The 9,211-nt window shown below is 37.6% G+C and overlaps 1 long non-coding RNA gene across 2 annotated transcripts; it reads left to right on the top strand.

The window, feature by feature from the left end:
- Positions 1–6,084: 6,084 nt before the first annotated feature.
- Positions 6,085–7,365, top strand: LOC114454413 (uncharacterized). 2 transcript variants are annotated; one of them, XR_003672536.1, is made up of 3 exons: positions 6,085–6,496; positions 6,625–7,064; positions 7,300–7,365. It is a non-coding gene; the product is annotated as an uncharacterized LOC114454413 (long non-coding RNA). The 2 variants fall into 2 exon arrangements; XR_003672537.1 differs by lacking the exon at positions 7,300–7,365 and adding an exon at positions 7,169–7,239.
- Positions 7,366–9,211: the final 1,846 nt, after the last annotated feature.

Genomic DNA, 9,211 nt, shown 5'->3' with positions numbered 1-9,211 from the left:
TGATTGTGTGTTGTGTGGATTTCCTATACCACTTTATGTAATACACATTTTGTAATAATGAATGTATTTTGTAATGTTTAAGAAGAAAAAAATGGTTGCAAATGTGGTGCATTATTGATGCATTTTATGGATTTTTGTAAATTCTTTTTTTGAGGGTTGCTTTAAAAATATATATTCTGGTGTTCTAGTTTTCAATTACCCATGTTCAATTATAATTTAATTACAATTGCAGTGACCAGCATTTTTTCAAATTACAATTAAATTACAATTGTTTTTTGTCCTCAGAAAGTCAAATACAATTATGTTCAATTACAACTAGACTGCATTCCCTGAAGAAAATGCAGGTGCTGGCCGCTGCATTAGGTTAGCATTAGCATTAGCCTAGCATTAGCTACACTTCCTGAACATTGAAAATGTAGGTTTTAATATTTTTGCTGAACCCTTTTTTGTGTGTCAGTATACCCCTCAATTTAAAACGTGGGGACGCTTGATATGAAACATGTTTGTATAATTGCTAACTATATGTGTAGAACTGTAACATGGTTCAGTTTTATAATTGATACGTTTTACAGAATGTTCATGACAATTACAAAATCAATTATCCAAACTCAATTACAATGTAATTACGATTACGACAGCAACATATTCTAAAAATTACAATTGTATTTATGCCATAAACGTAAATAATTATCAATTACGCGATAATTATCATTGACCTCCAACCCGGGTGAGGACAGTTGCTTTGTAAACAAGTGCCACAATAAAGAAACATCGTGATGTGTTAGTTATGTTAGCAGCTACACAACTGTCACATTATGAATGCTGCTGTGCCTTTTTGTTGCCTGTGCAGAATGTCTCCTCAGATTGCAGCTGTTACATGACTCACAGTTCTTTGTGTGCAGAGCCCTGTGGACACCATAACTGATGGCTTGAAAAGAACGTGTGTGTTTGAATGAGAGCAAACTGATGCCTTGTCACAGGGCACCACGCTCCATTGCTGACACACTCTTTCTTTTAAAGGGCCATCCTTGATGGGGGTGGTGGGGGTAACTTATGTGTGGTGGTGTGGAGTCGTGACTCTCTCTGAAAGGGTTGTGTGTTTGCAGGGACAGGAGGTGGAAGATACCCATGTATATATGCACACACTGCCCACACTGAAAAAAGAAAATAGATTGACCAACTTAATTAAATTATTTCACTTGGTAACGACACCTAAATGATTCAAGTTATGTGAAATTAAGTTAATAAATTAGATTCACTCATTTGATTTAAGTAGCATTGACTTAATCATTGAATTGTTATCAAATTAATGTTTTGCATTAGTCCAACTTATAATGAAGGCAAGTCAATGTTAAGAAAACTTAAAATTTTCAGTTGTTCCAAATGAATAATTTGTTTAACCCAAAAGTTCAATACTGCTCCTTCCTACCCTGATGCCATCTTTTCATTTCTTTTTCTTGTGTCCCCTTGAGGCTGCAGCACAAGTTTGGAGTAAAGGGCCTTGCTCAAGGGTCCAACGCTATGACCCACGGTGGGACTCGAACCAGCTACACTTTGGTTCGCGTCACCATTAAGCCATCCCTTGTGCTAACATGCTGTTGTATTGTATTGAATGTTAAATGTTGTGTTTGTTGGTTTTCGTTGCAATGTTTGCTGAAGAGTTTTTCATGATCCCAAACTCCGCCCCTCTCTGCAAAGGCCCAGTTTGGTTTTTTACTCCCGTACTTGTCCCCCCAGCCCCCATGTGATATGTTATTGTCTTTTATGTTTCTTGGTCGGGGTGTAACTGAAACTGAATTGCCCCTCGGGGACAAATAAAGTTTCCTGAATCTTAATCTGAACCACTCTGCTTGCGGAAATTATTGTTTAAAGCTACACCGTGGACTTTTTGACCTAAAGATTTGACTCATATGAGTTATTTTAAATGATTCCTCAGGTCAATATACAGCGGTTGACAGTATCATTGCTCCAAGCGGGGCTTCCCTCTTGAAATACCGACTATGTAAGTTTGGAGGAGACGGACCGTCTTTCACCAGGTCATGTGACCTGGAGAATGCCTGGAGAACATTTCACTTTATGGCAGTCACATGACCACAGGCTCGGATATACTGTACATAGTCCCCACGTGACGTCACAACATACCATCATTTCCCGACCCGGCTAAAACGAGTTAGCCTCTGTTTACAGCCAAAAGAGCACAATATGGTAGTTTTGTGTTGGGTTAATGGTGCACTAATCGCCGAGATAGTTCAGTTAAACATGGATTCTTATGTAAGGGAAGTCGGCAAGTCAGATCCGTAATTTCGGGATAAGGATTGGCTGTCAGGGCTGGGGTGATTCGGAGAGCGCGGGGTTGCCCGTCTGCCCCGACCCCGGCTGCTGCTCCTGGCCATAGACTGTAGCCACGGCGCGTGCCCAGCCCCGCTTCGCACCCCAGCCCTTAGTAGTTGACCTGTAACTTTGGGATCAGGATTGTCTGTCTGCATACACAATCAAAAGACGAAAGGAGGCTGGCCCGAATGACTGTTTGTTGATTTTTGCGACAGTGCTGCGGTGCTTGCGGCCACTAGGGGCGCTTACGTGAAAGTGGCCAAAAGTTACACAGTGTGCCTTTAATGAAAATTAAATTTTGTAGCCACAAAATTGAAATTTAGTTTGAAGTTGGCAGAAAATATAAAACTAAGCAAAATCTGATTTTTTTTTTTCCCCTGGAAAAATTCTAGAGAAGGTGGAGGTGTCGTGTTGTCAGACACGAGAAACCTTATTGATTCAGGTTCACTCAAATGAGAATAGCAGGTTGTAGACTTCCTTCACTAAAGCAGAAATCTAAATAAAACTCACTCAGAACTCTGAGTTACTTCAACTTCATGAACATGTCATGGTGATAATTCATGTTTATGCAAAATTATTAACTATTATAAAGTTATTTTGACTCAATTATATTAGCAGGACAGTCTGCTGTGTTAATCTAAGACCAGCCTCAGGTTAGAACTCCCACACAATGCTCTCAGCCTCTGCATTATGAGCACATGTGACTCACACAGCAGTCGTGGTCCCATCCTCCACTGCCACCAACGTCGTGATCCACCTTCACCGCTGGAGGGAGGACCAGTGCTAATCAATCTGACCTATAACACACTAATATTACGTGATTCATGTGCTGCTCTGCACAAACGGCTTAAAAACTGCAAAATCGTCAATGGGGAAAATGATGAATGAGATCTGCAAATAATTGATGGTCACAAACTGAATGGATTCAACTGAAAAGACACAATCAGACTTTGAATTTGGACATACTTTGCTCAGGTTAACTCGCAGTAGCTGAGGCCTGTGTGCAGGGGCGTAGCACCACATTTTGGGTCCCTACTGTAAGTTTCAGTGTGTACACTTATTTTTCACCCAGAAACTAAACTAAGCTTTATTTTTTCTTCACAATAACCCATGGGTTCCCAACCTTTTTCGGGTCATGACCCCATTTTGATACCACAAATATCCGGCGACCCAAGATACATTTTATTTTTTTTTCTAGAAGTAGTTTTGGATCATTTTTATTAAAATATGTAACAAATACAAAGTAGCCATACAGGATTGGTGCAAAGTGACAAGTGTGCCACCTCAGATATTTTAATACTGCATTTTATCTTAACTAAATTTATATTTGAGAAAATATAAGATATAAGATACAGTTATTTGATATGTATTGTGTGTGATGTGTATTTGAAAAATAACAATAATCTTAATTTTTATTTCTCTCTTTTTTTTTTTTTTTTACCAATTACTACACATTTTTGATGAACCCCTTTTTTTTCCAGACGACCCGACCTGAAGGTTGAAAAACACTGCAACAACCTAATGACTATAAATCTGTTCTACTATAATTTAGTGATTTATTAAATATTGTGTTTGTGACGTACTTTTGCTACAATTTAGTGAATTTTTTGTGTTTATTGAGTTATTGAGGTCAACATAGACCTACTTAAGACTTGGTGGCAGCAAAATGTTGTCTTCAAAATAATTATTTTTTTAAATAATTATATTTCCAATTAGGTTTAAGATTTGAAGTGCAAAAGGAATGTTCCAGCATTTATATGAGCAAGAGTGCACATTGTTAATTTCAATTTAAATACCTACTCAGAACTGACTTTTAGGCTTTTTACTTGTCAAAATGACACATCCGATTATATATTAAAACTAAAATTTTATTTGAACATGTATTATGATATGTCAGATATATTTGGAATGCAATTAATTTGCTAAAGATGAAATTCATCAAGGCCAGACAAAATTATGTGGTGCAAATCTGGGTGTTACACTGAGCCAAACAGAGGCGCTTATGTTAAAATAACTCATTATTTATGATAATAAAGACAACAATATTCTGAAGGCGTAGTGTAGTGTTTGATACCTTTATAATACCTAATGAAAACGGAAAAAGATGATTTACATGGCAAACGCTGCTTTCAGTTCATTAAAGATAATAGCAATGGATGTTGAGTGTTTTAAGACAAACTAACATCAACTACTGCACTAAACAAGACATAAACATAACGCTCACTGGGGACATCTGCTGGTGAGATAGAAATATAACTTAATTGGTAAGTTGGAGTTCAGATGTGTGAATAGTTTCAGGGATTTTTTTTTTTTTTGCATTGTTTGAACAAATAAATTACTATATTTGTATGCCTGTTTATTTTTAATTTATCATTAAGCGTTACATTTAAGATACGACAAGACAATATAAGCTTTATTTGTCCCACAAATAGGAAACTTGCAGTGTTTCAGCAGCAGCAGATAAATAAACGGGGTAATAAAAAAATGACAGATATATATACACACACATGGGCCTGTACACAATATACAGTGAGAAAGAGGGAAGACAATGGTGCAAGAAGGGACATTACACAATAAAACACATTAAAAAAAAAAAAAAAGTAATTCTTGAAACGTCTTTTTTTTAGTTTGTTTATCTAAAGTCTACGTTCAGTTTTTTTTTTAATTCTGATAGTCTAATTGTTTTCCACCTGTGTCACCCAGTCAGCCCTGGGGTGTGTGTATATGCAGGTGAAACTCAGAAAATTTAAATATCCTGCAAAAGTTCATTCATTTCAGAAAATTAAACTTTAGGGTGAAACTAATATATTATACACTCATTACATGCAAAGTGAGATATTTAAAGTCTTTTTTTTGTTTGTTTGTTATAATATTGATGAGTATGGCTTACAGCTTATGAAAACCCCAAATTAAAAATCTCAGAAAATTTGAATATTTCATTAAATCAATTAAAAAAAAAAGGATTTTAAATACAGAAATGTCAGCCCTCTGAAAAATATAATGCATATGTACTCAGTCTACTAAATATATTTAGTATATACTTCTTGTAAATCTGTGTAATTATTGACCACTGCACTAAATAGGCACAGGCCTATCCATTGAAGAAGCTGCAGAGGTCACACAGTGCATTTTTCTAACCGATCAAGGCAAAGAATTTGTCAATACTGTACGTATTTTCATATCCATTATATCTGCATGGTTTTATGTATTTCATAATCTTAATTGCTGTGTAAAGGGTTTGATGTACAATGACACAAAGCTATGTTAGTCTTTTAATGTATTTAGAAAAATATTTTTACTTTACTCCTATAGATCAACACTGACGTCTGCAAGAGGAGCCTTTGTGCCCCCTACCACACCCAGACCAATTTAGTGGAGCACCTGAATGAGACAATACAGAAGTGAATATATATATATATTTATATATATATATATCGATAGAGACATCTATCTATCTTTCTATCGGAGGACTTCAGTTTGTTTTTCAGCCTTCCCAATCCATGTATCATTCGTTCATTCCTTTTTCATTATGTAACAAAAACATGAAAAACGAAAAAAAAAAAACACTCATTATTTAATATTTGTTTCCAAAACCAAAATGAAAAAACGGAAAACGCCTTGTTTTTCAAATTCAAGCACTTTTGCTTCGGTAAAGAAAACGAAAAACGGAAAACGAACACCTTTATTTGTTTTCTCCATTACCGATTTGCCAAAGTACGTGACCCGGAAGTGTACTCTCATCCGACGCTAACGGCTATGTTAACGGCAGTTTGGCCAACTGTGCATCTGAAACGTGTCCTTTTCGCTTTAGCTGGTGTTGGGCACAGAACCTCCTCACGGACATTTCGGAGGATTTAGAGACTCTTAAGTATTGCAGAGCTAAACATCTCGGAATGTGTAACGCTTCACTTCCGGGTCACGCACTTTAGCAAATCGGTAATGAACGAATGATACACGGATTCTTCCCATTTGTATTTTTACTACATTTTCTTTTGGAGCCTTTGCAAAACTGATAGAGGACAAGCCCAATGCCTGGGACCATTATTTAGACGCTGTCATGTCTGAACTACGAACAAAGAAACAGCTCACAATGCAATTCTCACCCTTTTATTTAATGTTTGTGAGAGAAGCACGATACCCATCTGAGGTCCCAGATCATTAACAGGTGAAATAGAAAATGTACATTGTTTATGTCTCCTAACTTTGTCTAAATATTTTGGTACATTATTTGAAAAATGTTATGTTAAATGGTTTTGCTGTGTAGATAAAGTGATTACTAAAATGTTTCCATAGCTTGATGGTTCCTTTGAGGAGGACTACAATAAAGAAGAGGTGGCCATTGACATGGACAGGACAATGTTGAGGAAACGCACTCACGGACGAGGGGACGGCTCTTAACAAAGACAGAGACACAGCAAAGCCTTCAGGTCGGAGATATGGTGTTGAGGAAGAATGTCCGCAGCGTAAAGGGGGACAACTGGACCCTGATTATTTTGGTCTCTTTATGGTGACGAAAATAGAAGGGAAAAGTGTTGATCCTATGGATTTGAAGGGTCAATCATTACCACCTCAAGCACCATTACGAGGAGACCTTATTAAAGTTTTTACTTGTATATTTTATGTCACTCCAAGGCATTAAAGACACCTGGGCAGGAAATTATTTTAATAATGGGGCCCTATAAACTTTTTACTGGGACACTGTGACGCCTCCCAATCAAGAGCTCGAGAGTGAGGTGAGCTGAATTATGGAATGTAATGACACATTAGTCTACTTGAATTATATCTAAATTTCATCCATGAAAATGCTAGATATTCATTAACCCTGAACATCATACAGGAGAAAAAGGCATTTCACATTGACTCCTTTGAAATGACCCGGATATTGGAAGGAAGGGGTTCAAAACTGAAGGTTTCACTTTAATGATTTTATTTAAGTGATTTTGTACATACTTGTGGCCCTTTCTTTAGTGTGATCCAACAAAGTACGACACCATCTTGGGTGCTGTCCATGAGCCTGGTCACTGGATATTGGGGGTAAGAGTAAATACCTTGCCCTGTGTATTGCTGACCTTCGTTGAAAGTTACAATGTTTTGTATCAATGTAAGCATATGTAACAAAGGAGCCTTGTGGTGGATCCCATGGGAAATTCTTCCCGCAAGATTAAAAAGTGATACAAAAAGTGCTCCTTTTTAAAAGCCAAACAAAAACATTTGAAACATGTCTCTCATATTTAGTTTTTTGTATATCTATCAGGGCCTTCATTAGAAAAAGAGGTATTCAGGTACCAGTGACATGCCGTGACCACTAGGGTTGGGTAGGCACGTTGCAAATCGAGACCACCAATGAAAATTTCATATGTTTCTGCTGGTAAGTGTTCATCTAACAAAATCAACATCGTAAAACACCATAAAAGAAACATAAACAATTATTTAATATTGCCTCCATACTCTCCCAACAAGATATATCTCATGACACGGCAGCGCATCCGTTGTTTGTGTTGGAAACACAGAAACACTGAAGGTCTGGTAGCTCAGGTATTGGTCTCCCATCTTTTAAAAGCTGTCGTTTTTTCCTCAAAAGAAAGTTTCTTTATTATCTCTAGCGCTGTCATCCTTCCTGTAATGTTATCCCGCCCACTAGCAAGAGAACATAGCAGCGGCCACACTGTATCAATTCACTAATGCACTGTGAACGTACGTATAGCATTTAGCATAGCGCGGTTACGTCCGAAGGCAGCGTAGAGAGCTGCCTTTTAACGTAAATGGTTTTCATCTTTGGGAACTAACTGCGCATGCGCAAACACATAAAAACATGATTTGGGAACAGAGGCAGAGCAGCAACGTGCTTTTGTACGAGGGTGTGGCCTCCTCCTGCCTTACAGTGGAGTGAGACTGTGCAGCCGTACCAGGAAATAGCAATGTTTAGTCATTTGGGTTATGAAAAGCACAAAATGCTGACACTTTCAAACTTATAGGTACTGTAGGCTATCTGAAAAATAAATCATATATAATTATATTATAATTAAAACAAATAATCAAAATATCAATTCACCCTTGGGTAGGCACTGCCTACCTTGCCTACTCTGACTACACGTCACTGTCAGGTACCCAGGTGGAGAGCAGGCACCGCCCCACACAGTCTGCTAAAGGATGCCACCTCATGTGTTAGGTTCTGTTTATTTTTTGTCTGTGTGTAGCCCTTGTGGTTCTCTTTTGGTTTTTTCTGACTCTTAGTTTATTCTGTTCTTCGAGTCTGACCTCTTGTTGTTCACTCTTGTCTTTGTGTTTCCAGGGATTCCTGCTTGTGTCTCCAGTGATGTCTGTGTGTTTGGGTTGTGAGTGATTAGCTGCCTCATGTTTTACACTCAGGTGTGGCCCGTTCCCATTCAAGCTCCCTTCACTATTCAGCTGAGTGCTTGGACACAGTGTGATTGCTGGATCATTGTTCTTTATCAACCTCCTTGGGTGCTGCTGCATTTTGTCTCCTGCTCCCAGTTTTCCCTGTTCCTCCTTTTCTATTTTGAATTCACCATGGACTGGATTCTGCCTCCCTCCCTCTCTCTATGCATTTGGGTCCACACCACCAGGCCGTGATGGACATCATGTGGAAAATGTACTTATTTCTCAAAATACAGCATGTATGCATGCTTTCAATCATTTATATCAAGTATAAAAACCAAATGGCAGCTGTTTTACTTAACGTAATCAATTGGCTTTGATGAATGTCTAATTTACTCTACTTATATGTACTGGTTTATTGAAGACACAGACCGAATTTTATATGGGAAAAAATGTAGTAATGTTTGTAAATAATATATTGTTAGACAAAAAAAAAGAAAAAGTTGACTTTTTCATCCTGGATTTTTGAGAGGAAGGAATT

The sequence above is a fragment of the Gouania willdenowi genome, chromosome 20, assembly GCF_900634775.1.
Source record: "Gouania willdenowi chromosome 20, fGouWil2.1, whole genome shotgun sequence".
NCBI classification, from domain to species: Eukaryota; Metazoa; Chordata; class Actinopteri; order Blenniiformes; family Gobiesocidae; genus Gouania; species Gouania willdenowi.
This window is presented reverse-complemented; position numbering and strand designations above follow the sequence as displayed.